Source organism: Musca vetustissima, unplaced genomic scaffold (assembly GCF_032173495.1).
Source record: "Musca vetustissima isolate MV318-11 ecotype Yass unplaced genomic scaffold, APGP_CSIRO_Mvet_v1 utg20496, whole genome shotgun sequence".
Lineage (NCBI taxonomy): Eukaryota > Metazoa > Arthropoda > Insecta > Diptera > Muscidae > Musca > Musca vetustissima.
The window spans coordinates 2957-22824 of record NW_026881517.1 but is presented as its reverse complement, the minus strand read 5'-3'; the positions used below and the strand labels follow the sequence as shown (position 1 = coordinate 22824).

The window sequence follows — 19868 nt, the reverse complement described above, 5'->3', positions numbered from 1 at the left end:
GATTGCTTGCTTATTGGTTTGTGTGTGTGTTCACTATACAAACGACTTTGTTTTAAATAGCACTCACAAACAGGCATATGAAGCAAAACAAACTATGCTTCTTTGCCAACGACCATACCACGCTGAGTACATCGGTTCTCGTCCGATCACCGAAATTAAGCAGCGTCGGGCGCGGTTAGTACTTAGATGGGGGACCGCTTGGGAACACCGCGTGTTGTTGGCATCGTCCAACTTTTTTATTATTTTTTATATTAAAAAATATTTTTTTAAGGTTGTCCAATACATTTGTTTAGGTTTTACTTCAAAAATGAAGAAAATACAAGCATTTTAACCTTTATTTTTGCAAAAAATTTTACTTCAAAAACGTATGAAAATGTCATTTATTTTCATTTAGTTTGAAAAATAAATGAAAAATATGTATTTTCTAATGACATTTTACGCAAGTTAATGAAAAATAGTTAAAAAATATTTTTTACATGTTTCCTTTAATTATAAAAGGAATATTCTTGCTTAATCGAAACTAACAAACGATTGCTTGCTTATTGGTTTGTGTGTGTGTTCACTATACAAACGACTTTGTTTTAAATAGCACTCACAAACAGGCATATGAAGCAAAACAAACTATGCTTCTTTGCCAACGACCATACCACGCTGAGTACATCGGTTCTCGTCCGATCACCGAAATTAAGCAGCGTCGGGCGCGGTTAGTACTTAGATGGGGGACCGCTTGGGAACACCGCGTGTTGTTGGCATCGTCCAACTTTTTTATTATTTTTTATATTAAAAAATATTTTTTTAAGGTTGTCCAATACATTTGTTTAGGTTTTACTTCAAAAATGAAGAAAATACAAGCATTTACCTTTATTTTTGCAAAAAATTTTACTTCAAAAACGTATGAAAATGTCATTTATTTTCATTTAGTTTGAAAAATAAATGAAAAATATGTATTTTCTAATGACATTTTACGCAAGTTAATGAAAAATAGTTAAAAAATATTTTTTACATGTTTCCTTTAATTATAAAAGGAATATTCTTGCTTAATCGAAACTAACAAACGATTGCTTGCTTATTGGTTTGTGTGTGTGTTCACTATACAAACGACTTTGTTTTAAATAGCACTCACAAACAGGCATATGAAGCAAAACAAACTATGCTTCTTTGCCAACGACCATACCACGCTGAGTACATCGGTTCTCGTCCGATCACCGAAATTAAGCAGCGTCGGGCGCGGTTAGTACTTAGATGGGGGACCGCTTGGGAACACCGCGTGTTGTTGGCATCGTCCAACTTTTTTATTATTTTTTATATTAAAAAATATTTTTTTAAGGTTGTCCAATACATTTGTTTAGGTTTTACTTCAAAATGAAGAAAATACAAGCATTTTCACCTTTATTTTGGCAAAAAATTATACTCCAAAAACGTATGAAAATGTCATTTATTTTCATTTAGTTTGAAAAATAAATGAAAAATATGTATTTTCTAATGACATTTTACGCAAGTTAATGAAAAATAGTTAAAAAATATTTTTTACATGTTTCCTTTAATTATAAAAGGAATATTCTTGCTTAATCGAAACTAACAAACGATTGCTTGCTTATTGGTTTGTGTGTGTGTTCACTATACAAACGACTTTGTTTTAAATAGCACTCACAAACAGGCATATGAAGCAAAACAAACTATGCTTCTTTGCCAACGACCATACCACGCTGAGTACATCGGTTCTCGTCCGATCACCGAAATTAAGCAGCGTCGGGCGCGGTTAGTACTTAGATGGGGGACCGCTTGGGAACACCGCGTGTTGTTGGCATCGTCCAACTTTTTTATTATTTTTTATATTAAAAAAATATTTTTTTAAGGTTGTCCAATACATTTGTTTAGGTTTTACTTCAAAAATGAAGAAAATACAAGCATTTTAACCTTTATTTTTGCAAAAAATTTTACTTCAAAAACGTATGAAAATGTCATTTATTTTCATTTAGTTTGAAAAATAAATGAAAAATATGTATTTTCTAATGACATTTTACGCAAGTTAATGAAAAATAGTTAAAAAATATTTTTTACATGTTTCCTTTAATTATAAAAGGAATATTCTTGCTTAATCGAAACTAACAAACGATTGCTTGCTTATTGGTTTGTGTGTGTGTTCACTATACAAACGACTTTGTTTTAAATAGCACTCACAAACAGGCATATGAAGCAAAACAAACTATGCTTCTTTGCCAACGACCATACCACGCTGAGTACATCGGTTCTCGTCCGATCACCGAAATTAAGCAGCGTCGGGCGCGGTTAGTACTTAGATGGGGGACCGCTTGGGAACACCGCGTGTTGTTGGCATCGTCCAACTTTTTTATTATTTTTTATATTAAAAAATATTTTTTTAAGGTTGTCCAATACATTTGTTTAGGTTTTACTTCAAAAATGAAGAAAATACAAGCATTTTCACCTTTATTTTGGCAAAAAATTATACTCCAAAAACGTATGAAAATGCTATTTATTTTCATTTAATTTGAAAAATAAATGAAAAATATGTATTTTCTAATGACATTTTACGCAAGTTAATGAAAAATAGTTAAAAAATATTTTTTACATGTTTCCTTTAATTATAAAAGGAATATTCTTGCTTAATCGAAACTAACAAACGATTGCTTGCTTATTGGTTTGTGTGTGTGTTCACTATACAAACGACTTTGTTTTAAATAGCACTCACAAACAGGCATATGAAGCAAAACAAACTATGCTTCTTTGCCAACGACCATACCACGCTGAGTACATCGGTTCTCGTCCGATCACCGAAATTAAGCAGCGTCGGGCGCGGTTAGTACTTAGATGGGGGACCGCTTGGGAACACCGCGTGTTGTTGGCATCGTCCAACTTTTTTATTATTTTTTATATTAAAAAATATTTTTTTAAGGTTGTCCAATACATTTGTTTAGGTTTTACTTCAAAAATGAAGAAAATACAAGCATTTTCACCTTTATTTTGGCAAAAAATTATACTCCAAAAACGTATGAAAATGCTATTTATTTTCATTTAATTTGAAAAATAAATGAAAAATATGTATTTTCTAATGACATTTTACGCAAGTTAATGAAAAATAGTTAAAAAATATTTTTTACATGTTTCCTTTAATTATAAAAGGAATATTCTTGCTTAATCGAAACTAACAAACGATTGCTTGCTTATTGGTTTGTGTGTGTGTTCACTATACAAACGACTTTGTTTTAAATAGCACACACAAACAGGCATATGAAGCAAAACAAACTATGCTTCTTTGCCAACGACCATACCACGCTGAGTACATCGGTTCTCGTCCGATCACCGAAATTAAGCAGCGTCGGGCGCGGTTAGTACTTAGATGGGGGACCGCTTGGGAACACCGCGTGTTGTTGGCATCGTCCAACTTTTTTATTATTTTTTATATTAAAAAATATTTTTTTAAGGTTGTCCAATACATTTGTTTAGGTTTTACTTCAAAAATGAAGAAAATACAAGCATTTTCACCTTTATTTTGGCAAAAAATTATACTCCAAAAACGTATGAAAATGTCATTTATTTTCATTTAGTTTGAAAAATAAATGAAAAATATGTATTTTCTAATGACATTTTACGCAAGTTAATTAAAAATAGTTAAATTTTTTTTTCAAGTTTCCTTTAATTATAAAAGGAATATTCTTGCTTAATCGAAACTAACAAACGATTGCTTGCTTATTGGTTTGTGTGTGTGTTCACTATACAAACGACTTTGTTTTAAATAGCACACACAAACAGGCATATGAAGCAAAACAAACTATGCTTCTTTGCCAACGACCATACCACGCTGAGTACATCGGTTCTCGTCCGATCACCGAACTTAAGCAGCGTCGGGCGCGGTTAGTACTTAGATGGTGGACCGCTTGGGAACACCGCGTGTTGTTGGCATCGTCCAACTTTTTTATTATTTTTTATATTAAAAAATATTTTTTTAAGGTTGTCCAATACATTTGTTTAGGTTTTACTTCAAAAATGAAGAAAATACAAGCATTTTCACCTTTATTTTGGCAAAAAATTATACTCCAAAAACGTATGAAAATGCCATTTATTTTCATTTAATTTGAAAAATAAATGAAAAATATGTATTTTCTAATGACATTTTACGCAAGTTAATGAAAAATAGTTAAAAAATATTTTTACATGTTTCCTTTAATTATAAAAGGAATATTCTTGCTTAATCGAAACTAACAAACGATTGCTTGCTTATTGGTTTGTGTGTGTGTTCACTATACAAACGACTTTGTTTTAAATAGCACTCACAAACAGGCATATGAAGCAAAACAAACTATGCTTCTTTGCCAACGACCATACCACGCTGAGTACATCGGTTCTCGTCTGACAAAATAGTAGTACGATGGACGAAGGTGGTGAATGGCAACAAGTGAGATACGCCAAGCCGCAACTTAAACGTAAATGCGACTCACCAACCAACTCCGAGGTGGATGCCGTCATCAGACAGCTTCAAGAGAATATTTTATTTTTGGAGAATCAAAATAAAGTGCTGACATCAGAACTTGCGTCTCTAAAAAATATGCAGAATGAATCAGCAAGGCAACTCACTGCAGCGCACTCTAAAGAAATGAGCAGCATGAGAGTTATCGCCAACCTGGAAAAACAAATCGCTTCGACAAAAGGAAAAACGAGCGATAAAAATAAGTGGATCGATGATACTGCTATGGATGTGGAAATTGCTGTCACACAGCCAGTGGCTACACCGCCGGTACCACGAATTAATATACTGAGTGCAAGCCGAGCCTCAGAGAATAAGAAGGATGTGCCAAATGCTAAGATGGCAAGTACACAACCCTCTGCAAACACCCAGAAATCAGTGACTAAGAAGGATGCCGTGAAGTTACACCCTGAAGAAGTTGCCTCTACATCAAAGCAAGCAGCTACAAAGGACACTATAACGACACAAAGCAGCAAGAAAAAGAAGGCCAGGAGAAATGTCAAGGTGGTGGCCGTTTATGGAAATAATGATACGACTGAAGTCAAACCAATCAGCGATATGGGCGCTTCATCGGATGGAAAGGGTAAGTCTGCACCAGTGATAACGTGTTATAATATTAATGTTAAGACAGTGATGGACTTGATAAAAACGAATCTTTGTGAAAATTACAAGTATAAACTTGTTAGCAGGAAATCCACGAATTTTAGATTTTTCAATATTGACGACTATCAGAAAGCGAGAGAATTATTTAGCAGGGAAAACATTGAATATGTTACTTTCACTCCGAAAGATCAAACGCCATATTCCATTGTTATTGAAGACTTGTCAACGTCATTTGACGCTGAAGACGTAAAGGCAGCACTCGTCGAGACGGGGCTTAGGATTGAGGTCAAATACATTACCAAGCTAGGATACAGTATGTGGCTTATCCACGTCAGCAGGGATTCTGATATCATGGGAATCTATAAACTAAAGTCTCTCCTAAAAGCATCAATTAAGGTTAGGAAAGACGTTAAGAAAACTTTGACACAATGCCATAACTGTCAGGGATATTTCCATGTGGCTAAGAACTGCGGACGACAGCATGTATGCTGCAAATGTGCAGGCTCCCATGGTCCAGGCAAGTGTCTCATCCCAAAAGGAAAAACGAGCGATAAAAATAAGTGGATCGATGATACTGCTATGGATGTGGAAATTGCTGTCACACAGCCAGTGCAGCCAGTGGCTACACCGCCGGTACCACGAATTAATATACTGAGTGCAAGCCGAGCCTCAGAGAATAAGAAGGATGTGCCAAATGCTAAGATGGCAAGTACACAACCCTCTGCAAACACCCAGAAATCAGTGACTAAGAAGGATGCCGTGAAGTTACACCCTGAAGAAGTTGCCTCTACATCAAAGCAAGCAGCTACAAAGGACACTATAACGACACAAAGCAGCAAGAAAAAGAAGGCCAGGAGAAATGTCAAGGTGGTGGCCGTTTATGGAAATAATGATACGACTGAAGTCAAACCAATCAGCGATATGGGCGCTTCATCGGATGGAAAGGGTAAGTCTGCACCAGTGATAACGTGTTATAATATTAATGTTAAGACAGTGATGGACTTGATAAAAACGAATCTAGGTTGTGAAAATTACAAGTATAAACTTGTTAGCAGGAAATCCACGAATTTTAGATTTTTCAATATTGACGACTATCAGAAAGCGAGAGAATTATTTAGCAGGGAAAACATTGTATATGTTACTTTCACTCCGAAAGATCAAACGCCATATTCCATTGTTATTGAAGACTTGTCAACGTCATTTGACGCTGAAGACGTAAAGGCAGCACTCGTCGAGACGGGGCTTAGGATTGAGGTCAAATACATTACCAAGCTAGGATACAGTATGTGGCTTATCCACGTCAGCAGGGATTCTGATATCATGGGAATCTATAAACTAAAGTCTCTCCTAAAAGCATCAATTAAGGTTAGGAAAGACGATAAGAAAACTTTGACACAATGCCATAACTGTCAGGGATATTTCCATGTGGCTAAGAACTGCGGACGACAGCATGTATGCTGCAAATGTGCAGGCTCCCATGGTCCAGGCAAGTGTCTCATCCCAAAAGGAGTTACCAAGGCAAATTTAATAGCTGTCACCAACCCTATTACAGGAGAAATCACAATGCAGCCAGAATTTGTGCTGAAATGTGCAAACTGTAGAAAAACGGGTCATGCCGCCAGTTCCCCTGAGTGTCCCATCAGGATTAAATTACTTGCAAATCTTAACGCAAAACCCACCAAACCTTTACCCCCATCCCCAAGGAAAATAGTTAAAGATAGTGGTAGAGTCCAGGAAGGATTTTCGTATGCCTCTTGTGCAGCAACGAACGTCAAGAAACCCCAGAATAAAACACCATCTAGGGAAAGAAAAACAACGAATGTGCCTTTAGACTCATCCAATGTTTTTGATAATATATGTATGGAAAATTTCGGCAAAGACTTCTTTGCCTGCCTTTCCAAAGTCCAAAGATTCTCTAAGGACATAAACAGTTCAGACAAGGGCGTCCAGGCGAAAGCCATGGTTCAGATCCTAGCAGCTCTCAGTAAAGATGACCAGATCAATTAAATGTATTTTTGCTAATATAAATTCCTTAGTGTCTAGGCGCAAGAGGCATCTCCTCCGAGTGTTTCTTGATGAACATCGGCCGGATGTGATGATGATAGCAGAACATAAATTGTCTGATCACCATAATCTTTATATAGATGGCTACAGTAGTTTTGTCCAAAGAAGAATGAGCGGACCAGGGGGCGGTACAGCTATTCTATTTAAGGACAATATTAAATGCGAGCAAGTGTTTGTTGAGTCAGGTTCAATTGAGGCCACCTGTGCTAAAATGTATAGACGCGACGGTACATTCATGTACCTTGTGTCTATGTATTGTAGACCACAGGTTGACTTTGATGCGACAGACCTAGAATTTCTCCGAAATCTGCTTCTAGAGGGAGAAGTTATCATAGATGCTGACTTAAATGCCAGGCATGCGAACTGGGGGAGCCATGTCACTTGCTCCAGAGGCAGAAAAGTTAATGACTTTTTACTTGCATGTCCTGATTTAATAGCTGTACCAACAATAGGACCTACTAGGATACACAGAGACTCACATTCTTTTATCGATTTCTGTTTGGTATCATTAGGAGTAGACGTATTTGATAATGACGGAAGAGGTATAAAAACTCTAGATTGTAATTGTGGAATAACTCCTGAACGGAGGGACCGGCGTACACTCTATGACTACAGGAAGCTGAATAAGCGTAGGTTAAATGGGTTACTTTCTGAGGTTTTGCCATTGTGCCAGCTTCCCACCGACAGAAATGTCGGCGTGGATGAAATAGACCAATGCGTGGACTCAATGGCTAACGCATTTAAAAGGGCTATGGACGAAGCAATACCCAAAGTTGCCCCAGGGCCTAGAGGACCGCGTAAACTCCCGGAACACATTTTGAGTTTCATTAGGGAAAAGAAGCGACTCCGTAGAATACTGCACCGTATGGGAAACCCGGAGCGGTATGATACTGTTAGAGCTGAAATCTCAAACCTCAATAGAACAAACGAGGGAGCTATCGCTCAGCACGAGAGAACGCAGTGGACTTCATTCCTGAATGGAATTCAAATGAACGACAAAGTTTATGGCAGAGTCAAGGCAGCTGCGGGTATTAGGCACAAAGCTATTCCTGACCTTATTGATGATAATGGTGGTCTCGTGGTCCTTGACATGGGAAAAGCGAACAAAATTGCTGATAGCATACAAAGTTCAGGGATTTCTCATGACAATGTAGATGAGAGGGTTCATAGTGAGATCTCGAGCTTTGGAAGTCGATCGCCTCTGGTCCAATTCTCGTCTAACTTCCCCGCTGATAATGGGGGTAATGGCAATGCTAGTCTATGGCGCCAGCACAATTTTATATCCCCCGCTGATATAGGTTCGGCTCTTAGATATAGACCCAAAAAGAAGTCTAGTGGACCTGATGGTATTCCGGACATTGTTTTGAAGGCTACAGATGGGGTTTCTTGGCAAACTCTTGCAGTACTTTTCAACCATTGTTTTAACTTAGGTTACTTTCCTACTGCGTGGAAGACAGCCATCACCGTCCCAGTGCTTAAGCCAGGAAAAGACCCCTCAAGGTCGGACAGCTACAGGCCAATAAGCCTCTTATCGGCATTTGGGAAGTTATTTGAGTATTTCTTGTTAAGAAATATCAATAACTTCTTAGAGGACAGAAGTATACTCCTAGATAGCCAATTTGGTTTTAGGAAAGGACTTTCTACCTCTCATGCTCTCACAGCCCTGGGCGGTTATGTGAGCAAAGGCTTAAATAATAGGCAAATAACTATAGCCGTTAGCCTAGATTTTGCGAAGGCGTTCACAGTGTCTGGCATGAGGGTATAATATACAAGATGCATAGGCTAGGCTTCCAGCATAACGTCTGCAGACTGGTTTCTGACTTCCTAAGGGATAGGAAATTTAAAGTCAGGGTGAAAGATGCTTTCTCAACGTGCAGAGAAGTTAAAGCTGGAGTCCCTCAAGGGTCCCTGCTAGGCCCAATACTTTTTAATATTTTCTTGTGTGACATTCCGCAACCGCCTGCCGGGGATCTGCTCCTTATTTATGCGGATGACATATTCATCGCAGCTGCAGGAGCACACGCAGAAAATACGAATATTAGGCTTAACAGGTACCTGGCAAGAATAGCCAACTTCTGTGAGAGATGGAGACTTAATCTTAATGTCAACAAATGTGAGGGCATAACGTTTAAGGGACTCAAGAAACATCTCTATCCTAGTGCCAGAAGTTTTGAGGCAGCCATTTCTATCGCAGGGCAACAAATTAGAACGTCTGAGCAGATAAAGTACCTAGGGATAGTCTTCCACGCTAAGTTTAGCTTCATAAGGCATGTGGATTATATCTTAGCGAAGGCGAAGAAGATGTTTTGGGCTTACCAGCGCATTATAAGGGCTACTAATGGTCTTAGCCGAGAGATTAAACTATTAATCTACAAGCAAATCATTAGGCCCATAATCGCATATGCGTTTCCGGTATGGTACAGCATCTCTTCCCATCAGATGGAAAGAATTCGGCAATGGGAAAGAGGTATCCTAAGATCTTGCCTTGGTATGGGACCCCGTCTGGACGAGGATGGCATTTGGAGACAAGCTCATTCCTGTGAACTCTATCAAAATACGCGCAAAAATGCGCTTAAATTTCTCGATAGAGCATCATATATAGAAAATAGCCTCGTTGCTGATAGTATAGCACAAAATGTCAATATAAAAGAACTTATCGAGTCCAACTACCAAGCTCCTAGTAGCCTGATAACGCTGGACAGGGAGGGTTTCCTGTATAGAAACGAAAGGCTGCACTTCTGATATAAATAAAACCGTTTATCAACTTGCCCAGTAAACGATGAAGCGCCTACGTGGTATTTGTAAATAAATAGTCTGTAAGTTTTTAGTATGTAAGATAGTTTTAAGTAATAACACAAAAAAAATGTTTATGAACTCCTTTTTTTAATGATTCATTTTTTGGGAGAATTTTTTGTTTTTAGAGTTTTAATCCACCTAGTATTAATGTTATGCTTGCAAACATGTTGCAACATATGTATGTATAATTTTGCTAAACTTAGAAAAATAGTAATATGCTAAGTATTTTTAAGAAACAATGTTAAATATAAGTTATTGAATTAATGTATTAGTGATTTTGAATCAATAAAGAAATCTTGAATCTTCGACCAATAATCGGTTTTCGTCCGATCACCGAAATTAAGCAGCGTCGGGCGCGGTTAGTACTTAGATTGGGGACTGCTTGGGAACACCGCGTGTTGTTGGCATCGTCCAACTTTTTTATTATTTTTTATATTAAAAAATATTTTTTTAAGGTTGTCCAATACATTTGTTTAGATTTTACTTCAAAAATGTAGAAAATACAAGCATTTTCACCTTTATTTTGGCAAAAACTCCAAAAACGTATGAAAATGCTATTTATTTTCATTTAATTTGAAAAATAAATGAAAAATATGTATTTTCTAATGACATTTTACGCAAGTTAATGAAAAATAGTTAAAAAATATTTTTTACATGTTTCCTTTAATTATAAAAGGAATATTCTTGCTTAATCGAAACTAACAAACGATTGCTTGCTTATTGGTTTGTGTGTGTGTGTTCACTATACAAACGACTTTGTTTTAAATAGCACTCACAAACAGGCATATGAAGCAAAACAAACTATGCTTCTTTGCCAACGACCATACCACGCTGAGTACATCGGTTCTCGTCCGATCACCGAAATTAAGCAGCGTCTGGCGCGGTTAGTACTTAGAAGGGGGACCGCTTGGGAACACCGCGTTCAATTCATAAACAGTTCATAAAATAACTTACATCTAACAATAGTTCTTATAACTACTTAGCATTAATATTTATCTAAGTTTATCTAAATTATACGTACATATGTTGCATCAATTATGCAACAAATCCTTAATACTAAAGAAATATTTCTTTAATTTAATTTTATTAATTTGTACAAAAATATTATCTCCCAAAAAAAGAATCTTAAAAAAGGAGTCTCTGACATTTTTTTTATCTTATAAACTACTTAAAACTACTACTAAAACTAACTATATACATATTTACAGGTGGAGTCTTCATCAGCTATTGTGCTGTCTGGTAGACCGTATTGTATAGGTCGAAGGTTTTATATCGACGGTGGTAAAACAAGAGGTCTTCTCCGTTAAATAGAAGACCTTCTCTGTGAAGGGTATTGAGACAGTTCGGGGAGTGGTAGTTTGCTTCCACGAGCTCATTTATATTACTGAAGTTGTCTTCGAGACTCTTTAATACCAGCTCATTGTCGCAAAAGGTTGCTTTTTGCAAAAATTTGAGAGCTCCCTCCATTAAGAAGACGTCAATTCTTCTGAAGGGGGTGTCCTTATACACCTGGGAGTTGGGTGGTAGCCTCCAAATCCCGTCGTCACCCAGTGTGGGCCTAATGTCCAAACATGATCGGAGTATTCCCCTCTCCCATATACGGATTCTCTCCATTTGAGCGGAGGAAATGCTCCACCATACCGGGAAGGCATAGGCTACAATGGGCCTAATAACTTGCCGGTATATCAGGAGTTTTACCTGAGGGGTAAGACCGCCTGATCTGCATATGGCGCGTTGATAAGCCCAGAACAGTTTTTTGGCCTTCCCAAGTATGTGGTCCACATGTCTGACGAACTGAAAATTGGAGTGAAAAACCACACCCAAGTATTTCAGCCGATCAGACACGCAAACCTGTTGTCCTCCAATATGGATGATTGCCTCGAATCTTCTGGAGCTTGGGAACAACAATTTTTTTAAACCTTTAAACACAATGGCCTCACATTTGGAAATGTTTAAATTCATTTTCCATTTATTAAAATATCTGAAGAGTACCTCTAGATATTGATTCAAACGAGCATTCGTATTGTTTGCATGCACACCAGATGCGGCGATAAAGATGTCGTCCGCATATATCAAAAGTAGGTCTCCCTGCGGTGGTTGAGGGATATCACAGAGGAATATATTAAATAGGACAGGGCCCAACAGGGATCCCTGGGGGACTCCTGCAAGTATTTCCCTGTCCGATGAATACGCCTCTCCTACTTTTATTGTAAAACGCCTTGCCCGGAGAAAATCGCCTACAAGACGGCAAAGGTTTTGGCTGATGTTTAATCTTTGCATTTTTAGTAATATGGCTTTGTGCCATACACTATCGAATGCCCGTTGAAAGTCGAGACTAACTCCGATGGTAATCTTTCTGCTATTTAGTGCTTTGGCTACATGATCGCCCAGGACAGTTAATGCATGGGAAGTTGATAGGCCCCTTCTGAAACCGAACTGGTTATCGGATAGGCCCTCTCTATCTTCTAATTCTAAGGAAAGATTTTTCAGAATAAAATATTCGAACAGTTTGCCAAATGCCGAAAGCAGGCTGATTGGCCTGTAACTGTTGCCATCGGTGGGGTCCTTGCCTGGTTTTAAAATCGGGACTGTTTTGGCAGTTTTCCATGCCGTTGGAAAGTAACCCAGATTTATACAATGGTTGAAGACTATAGCCAGGTTTGTCCATGTGGCTATGTCTGTCTTCTTTAAAACGATCTCGGGGACCCCGTCATGCCCACTGGATTTGCGATTTGGTCTATGTTTTACTGCAGAACCAATATCCACTGGGGATATAAGTCTGAGTTGTTCAATTCGACCGCCATTGGTACCATCCGCTGGTAAATTTTGCGAAAAATTAACCAGTGGTGTCCCAATGTTGTAATCAAATCCAGTGTCATCGGGATGTTGTGGTTCATAATTACCCTGAATGCAATCAGCCAGGAAATTAGCTTTTTGCTCATCTGAGGTAATTATGACATTATCCCTGTTTTTAAGGTCAGGTATGGGGGTACGTTTTATTCCTGCAATAGCTTTAACTTTGCTGTAGACCCTATCATTCACTTTGACATTATTCAGGAAGTTGGTCCAGTGAGCACTTTCATGCTGTGATATGGCTTCCTGAATGATTTTGCTGAGGTTATTGATGTCAGCTCTAATAATGTCATATCGGGCAGGATTGCCTGTTCGATAGAGGGTTCTTCTAAGTCTTTTCTTTTGGCTTATTAGATTAAGAATGTCCTGCGGGAGTGAGCGCATACGCCTTTGTCCGGGTGTAAATTTGGGAATGGATTCATCCATAGCATTTTGAAATATATTTGTCAATTTTTCAATACTTTCGTCTATCTCTGCGGTAGAAACATTTCTTTCTACGGGCAGACGGCATGATGGTAGCTCATTTGCAAGAAATCTATTGAGTCTATTTTGGTTGATTTTTCTAAAATTGAAAAGTTGAGGATTTTCTTGGTATTCAGGTACAATTCCCAAGATATTCATGACAATAGCAAGGTGGTCAGAGTTACAGTCTATTGTAGAAATACCCTGTCCACCGCGGTCATCAATAGATATTCCTGTGGAGGCAAAACATATATCAATGTATGATTGTGTGTCTCTACTGATCCTTGTGGGTCCTTCAGTGGGTACAACTATCAGGTCGGGGCAACCTAGGAGGAAATCGTGTACCTTTATTCCCTTGGAGCAAGTTAAATTACCACCCCAGCTGACATGCTTGGCATTAAGGTCAGCACCCACTAACAAGTCTCTATTGTTGCATAAGAGACGAAGAAATTCAAGGTCTTCTATGTCAAAGTCATCCGTGGGTTTACAGTATAAACTTAGTAAATGAATTGAAGACCCGTCAGTTTTTGATAATTTTACAAATGTATTTTCTATAATTCCAGTGTTGATGAACTTTTGTTCGCACTTGAAATTATCCTTGACGAGGATGGCGGTACCGCCTCCAGGGCCGTTACTTCTTTTTTGTATGAACGTTTTATAGCCTGCCATCTCCAAGTTTTGATGAGCAGACAACTTGTGTTCCGCCAACATCACCACATCCGGTCGCTGTTCGTCAAGAAACAATCGGAAATGATGTTTCTTGCTACGCGAAACGAGTGAGTTAATGTTGGCGAAAATACATTTTAGTTGCCTAACCATCGAAACCAAGAGATGCTAGGATGCCAATCATTGATTTAAATTGGCTATCCTCGTCCTGACTGTTCAAGTCCTTGGCAAAATTACGAACTTTCATTAAACAGGTAAAAAAATCTTTGCCGAAATTTTTATAGCAGATTTCGTTAAATTTGTCATACGATTTTTTGGCCTCATTCATTGGTCCTGCCCCTGAACTCACTGATGAATGATTTATAATATTGGAATTGTTTGGACAAATATTGGCGTACGATACGCCGGGTATTATTTTACCACTATTAAGTGGGAAACGATTTTCCTTCTGTCTTTCAATTTTAGTAGCTCTGGCTTCATTTTGTTTCGCCAAGAGAGCTAATTTTGTGGGACACTTGGGGTCATTTGCAGCGTGTCCTGTCTTTTGACAGTTAAAACATTTGAATATGTAGTCAGGCTGCATTATTATTTCTCCTGTTGTAGGATCAGTGACAGAAATCATTGTAGTTTTGCGTACACCACGTGGAATATGGCAGTTGCCTGGACCGTGTGATCCAGCACATTTCACACAATTGTATGACATGCCACAATTGTTTGACACATGCCCATGCCGTTGGCAATTGTGGCATTGCGTTAGATGTTTTTTATTGTCCTTTCTGAGATTGATTTTGCATTTTAGAAAATATTTCAACTTAAAGAAGCTCTTAATATCGGAGTCTCTACCGAAATGGATAAGCCATTTTTCATGTCCGAGTTTAGCTATGTGCTTAACATTTAGGCGTATATCTAATTGTGATAGGCCTTCTTCTATATCTGTCTTATCGTACGTAGAAGACAATCTCTCCATTATAATGGAGTGAGGGGATTCGTTTTTTGGGCAGTATGTGAAAAATTGCACCCCCTTCTCAATGAAGAGAGCTCTCACCTTACTGTGGTCTTCAGCTGAATTCAGCTGGAAAATAGTCTTTGCATTGTTGATGCATGTGATGGAGTAATCGCCATGCCCCAAAACTGTCTCAATATCTTTTTTTATGTTTTTTACATTGATTCTAAAGGTCGATATGGGTGGGATCGACTTACCTTTTTTACCAGAAGCAGCTGATGAAGCCTCCTCAGTGATTGTGTTATCATCAGGGATTTCCACGTCATTTCCTTGAGATATTATTTTGACTTTGCGTCTTGTCTTCTTCTTCTTCGAATTGGTAGCAGGTACAGCGGCTGCATTGTTGCTAATATCCATCGTTGTAGTAGATGTTGTGTCCGGCTTTTTAACCCCATTGGCTGCAGTGGACATGTCCTTCTTCGTCATCGTGACTGGCTCGCGGATTGCGCTCCGCACTTTGATGCGTGGTACCGGCGGTGTTTCCACGGGCTGCACTGGCAGTGTGACAGCATGGTCCACCTCCATGGTGGCATCTTCCTTACATTTATTTATGTCGCTCTTACTTTCATTTACTGGAGCGTTTTTCTTCTCAAGGCTGGCGATGATGCGTTTGCAGCTCATCTCCTTAGAATATGCTGCTGTGAGCTGCCTTGCTGATTCAGCCTGCATATTTTTTAAAGATACCAGTTCTGAGGTCAGCGCCTTGTTTTGAGTCTCCAAGATGAGAATCTTCTCTTGCAGTTGTTTAATAACTGCATCCATTTCCGTGTAGTTGGTTGGCGAGTCGCATTTTCGTTTTAGTTGCGGCCTGGCGTGTTTTACTTCTTGCCATTCACCAACCTCGTCTATTGCTTGTCGCTGCATCGGTTTTGCTGCATCTCCGTTGCTAGCGTTCATGTTGTCGACCCTTATGACGGTGGTCGTTTCGGTGGCGGATGATTTATTTCCGTCCAACAGCAGTTTGCCGGCGGCAGTCCTATCTGCCGCCTGCAAGACGTTCATATGTGATAACGTCCGCTTATAGCACAAGTTGTTTGAAAACGAAAAATTTTATCTCCCTGAAGGTTAATATTTTCCTTCAGTAAAATTTGTTTTCACTTTCAACTGTTTATATTCACTGTTTTATATTTCACTGTTAACACAAATACACTCACAAATTTATGTGTACTACTATTTTGTTCAGCAGAAATTTTGCAAATTTTATGTGGTCTCTCGAAAGTATGAGAACCGCATAGGAGGCAGAAAGTTGCATATTTCACATCAGTGGCACAAAGACTATAGTGGCTGAATACAAACAGCCGCAGACAAGCTCTTATGGCACTCATAGCCGTATAAGAAGTGGTGAACGTGTGATTGTCCATCCAAACATGGATTCGGATGACGAAAAACGTGATTCGGGCAGTTCTATGCTCGATGTTACGGAAAAAAATGCTGGTCATTATGAAGTGGCAATGAGAAAGAGAAAGAAGAAGAAAAGCATAACCTGCAGCGAAGGTAGTGCTTCTGATAACCAGACGCAGAACAACATTATTGTGCAACTACAAGCACAGCAGCTAAATGCAATTGTAAATGACGACGGCAGCATTGCATCTGAACTTCAAAAATTAAGAAGTTTGAACGAAGAATTTCAGAAAAAATTGAAAATTGCTGAAGAAAAAGCAAATCAATATATGGACTTGCACGCCAGAGCTATGACTGCTTGGGAGCAGGAACGAGAACAATATTTGTACTATCAGTCAACGTCAGAGTCTGACTGGGTAGAAGATAAAGCTAAGGAGAGGCCATCTACATCAAATAAGAAGAAACATGTTACACCGCCGGTAGCATCCAACGTGGGAAATAAAGATACAATTTTCCGGAAACCAACAGCTTCAGCTCCAAAAGCGAAACTAACTGCAGCTGCTAATACTGAAAAGAAGTCGCAGACCGCAAACAAAGAAAGCAAGAAATATCAGCCTGCTATTACCTTATATAATGTTGGCGTTAAAGAGGCGAATAATCTATTAGGTAACCTAATTGGCCAAGGTAAATATGTAATGAGTATGATTGAAAAGATGTCCTGTCCGTCCGAGTAGTAGGTCTTGACAATTTTGACAAACTTCGCAGTGCCTTAGTTGAAAGAGGGTATAAGTTCTTTACCCATACACCTAAGGCATTGTTACCCCACCAACTGATAATCATTGGATTATCTAGCGAATTTTCAGTTGACGAAATCAAAGATTTCTTTGATAATGAAGTCAACTTTCCTGTTAATGTCGTTGGAATTACAAATATTTCTCCCAATAAATGGGTTGTCCGAATAGATAGGAATTCAGATATAAATTCCGTCTACAAAATCGTCCGAATGTTACACTGCAAAGTGACCATACAAAAAGATAAGTCCCGGAAAATTATACAATGTTTCCGATGCCAACGTTTTGGACACATCTCCGCAAATTGTGGAATGCCAACACGTTGTGTGAAGTGTGGCGAGGAACATATGGCTAAAGATTGCCCTTTGCCCTCCAAAAGTGCGCCAAATTTTGTTGAAGCCAATACCAACGACAAAAATTTTTGTGTCAATTGTGACACTCCTGGGCATACTTCAGGTTCTCTGAATTGTCCAGTAAAAAAATCTATTCTTAAAAAGAAAGAAACTAGAAAAGAAGAGATGATGGCTAAAGACTTAGCCAGATCACAAAGACTCAGTACAATACGTGAAAACGTATCATATGCTGCAGTCTTGGGCGCTCGTCCAACAACAAATATTGGTAGAAGACCTACTTCTATTAAAACACCAGGTCCTCAAGCGGGGTCTACTTTGTTTGAGGCCTGTAGTAAAAAATATGGTGACAATTTTCTTGAAACTATTGTAATACTTCGGCAATTTGCCCCTAAATTCCACCAAATATTTAGGGAAAAAGGAGAAGAAGAGGCATTTAGAGCTCTTCAATATGAAATATTAAGACTTTAAATAACTAATCTAAAATAACTTATCCTAATCCCATAATACTTGGCCAATTAGAAATATTGTATATATGTAAATAGTAGTATTAGGTTTAGTTTTAGGTAGCTTCTAAGTAGTTTTTAGTTTATAAAACATACATCTAGCCCTGTTTTGAATTATTCTTTTTTTGGGGGCAATATTAATTAAATTTTTTATAAAAAAGAAGAAGAATGATATATTGTAATTAAATTCCAATATCTTTGTAAACATTTTTGTACGCCTGATAATCTTAGGCAATATCTAATATAGATTAAAAGATCTTAAAAGTAAGCCATGCTTTTGTATGTAAATAATTTTTGAATAATAAAATTGGCCTTTGGCAAAAACTGAAAAAAATAGCACTCACAAACAGGCATATGAAGCAAAACAAACTATACTTCTTTGCCAACGACCATACCACGCTGAGTACATCGGCTCTCGTCCGATCACCGAAATTAAGCAGCGTCGGGCGCGGTTAGTACTTAGATGGGGGACCGCTTGGGAACACCGCGTGTTGTTGGCATCGTCCAATTTTTTTTTATTATTTTTTTCATTTCATTTCATTTTCACCTTTATTTTGGCAAAAAATTATACTCCAAAAACGTATGAAAATGCCATTTATTTTCATTTAGTTTGAAAAATAAATGAAAAATATGTATTTTCTAATGACATTTTACGCAAGTTATTGAAAAATAGTTAAAAATATTTTTATACAAGTTTCCTTTAATTATAAAAGGAATATTCTTGCTTAATCAAAACTAACAGACGATTGCATGCTTATTGGTTTGTGTGTGTGTTCACTATATAAACGACTTTGTTTTAAATAGCACTCACAAACAGGCATATGAAGCAAAACAAACTATGCTTCTTTGCCCAATCCCACGGCGGCGGGTTCTACGATACCGGATTGACCCGATTTATTTCGGCCAGCGGCTGCCAACCCAGTTATATATGTTTGTATTGTTTTTCTGTTTTGGGAGCAACATATCCCGGAATGCTTGCTCCGGATTCTTTTGGTCCGTGCCGGGATCGAACAAAACCCCGGACCGTGGTTCTGTTCGGTTTGCCAGAACATCATTCACCACAGGTCAGTGTCGGTGAGATGTAATGGATGCAGGGAGTGGGTGCACTTCAGGAATTGTTCCGGGTTGGCCCGGTTACGAGATTACAGCGATAGGGATTACGTTGCCTCGTGCTGCGACAGCGCAATCCCCAGTGAGTCTTCGTCTACGTCGTCGTCTTCTTCGTCGGAGTACGGAACTCCACCGCAGTCTCCTGAACAGCAACCAAGTATGCAGCACTTAACACCGCACGTTGCTGTTCCCACCCCTGATAGTGCATCGTTTCTGCAATTTAATTGCAACGGTCTCCGAGGAAAAATAGATGAGATAGTGGACTTCATGAATCGGAAGAATATTTTGGTCGCGGCGGTGCAGGAAACCAAGCTCAATGAAAATTGTAGCCTACAGCGTTGTGATGGTTACAACGTTCTGAGGAAGGATCGCACCAGAAGTGGAGGTGGAGGCCTAGCATTCCTTATGCACCACTCTGTTCAATACAGGCCTATCTCGCTTGAGCTTGACTCTAGTGACCCATACATGGAATGTATGGGGGTAGCAGTTAAATGTGGTACTGCCGAGGTAGAGGTGCTTAACGTGTATATACCGCCGATTAACAGCTGTGAACCGCGTTATTTGCCCAACATTAGTTTTCTATTGGAGGGCAATAACCGCCTGGTGCTAGGGGACTTCAATGCCCACCATGAGTTGTGGCATTCCGTCCTAGGTAATGACCAGAGGGGATCAGTGCTGGCAGAGCAAATTGATAGCTCCACGTTTTGCACGGTAAATGAGGATGTCCCCACCAGAATAAGGGGAGAGTGTCACAGTTCGCCAGATATAACCATTGTGTCACCGGGTCTGATAAATGACGTCAGATGGCAGCCCGTCATTTCTCTTGGATCAGACCATCTC

At 38.7% G+C, this 19868-nt stretch overlaps 9 non-coding genes across 9 annotated transcripts; all 9 read left to right on the top strand.

The window, feature by feature from the left end:
• The first annotated feature begins 104 nt into the window (after positions 1 to 104).
• On the top strand, positions 105 to 223 carry LOC133327427 (5S ribosomal RNA). The gene has a single exon (XR_009754230.1). It is a non-coding gene; the product is annotated as a 5S ribosomal RNA (ribosomal RNA).
• A 410-nt stretch (positions 224 to 633) lies between these two features.
• LOC133327426 (5S ribosomal RNA) lies at positions 634 to 752 on the top strand. Its single transcript, XR_009754229.1, has one exon. It is a non-coding gene; the product is annotated as a 5S ribosomal RNA (ribosomal RNA).
• A 408-nt stretch (positions 753 to 1160) lies between these two features.
• LOC133327458 (5S ribosomal RNA) lies at positions 1161 to 1279 on the top strand. The gene has a single exon (XR_009754255.1). It is a non-coding gene; the product is annotated as a 5S ribosomal RNA (ribosomal RNA).
• A 409-nt stretch (positions 1280 to 1688) lies between these two features.
• LOC133327457 (5S ribosomal RNA) lies at positions 1689 to 1807 on the top strand. The gene has a single exon (XR_009754254.1). It is a non-coding gene; the product is annotated as a 5S ribosomal RNA (ribosomal RNA).
• Positions 1808 to 2218: 411 nt separating this feature from the next.
• On the top strand, positions 2219 to 2337 carry LOC133327449 (5S ribosomal RNA). The gene has a single exon (XR_009754250.1). It is a non-coding gene; the product is annotated as a 5S ribosomal RNA (ribosomal RNA).
• A 410-nt stretch (positions 2338 to 2747) lies between these two features.
• Positions 2748 to 2866, top strand: LOC133327437 (5S ribosomal RNA). The gene has a single exon (XR_009754239.1). It is a non-coding gene; the product is annotated as a 5S ribosomal RNA (ribosomal RNA).
• Positions 2867 to 3276: 410 nt separating this feature from the next.
• On the top strand, positions 3277 to 3395 carry LOC133327425 (5S ribosomal RNA). Its single transcript, XR_009754228.1, has one exon. It is a non-coding gene; the product is annotated as a 5S ribosomal RNA (ribosomal RNA).
• Positions 3396 to 3802: 407 nt separating this feature from the next.
• LOC133327450 (5S ribosomal RNA) lies at positions 3803 to 3921 on the top strand. Its single transcript, XR_009754251.1, has one exon. It is a non-coding gene; the product is annotated as a 5S ribosomal RNA (ribosomal RNA).
• Positions 3922 to 18299: 14378 nt separating this feature from the next.
• LOC133327451 (5S ribosomal RNA) lies at positions 18300 to 18418 on the top strand. The gene has a single exon (XR_009754252.1). It is a non-coding gene; the product is annotated as a 5S ribosomal RNA (ribosomal RNA).
• The last annotated feature ends 1450 nt before the right edge of the window (positions 18419 to 19868 follow it).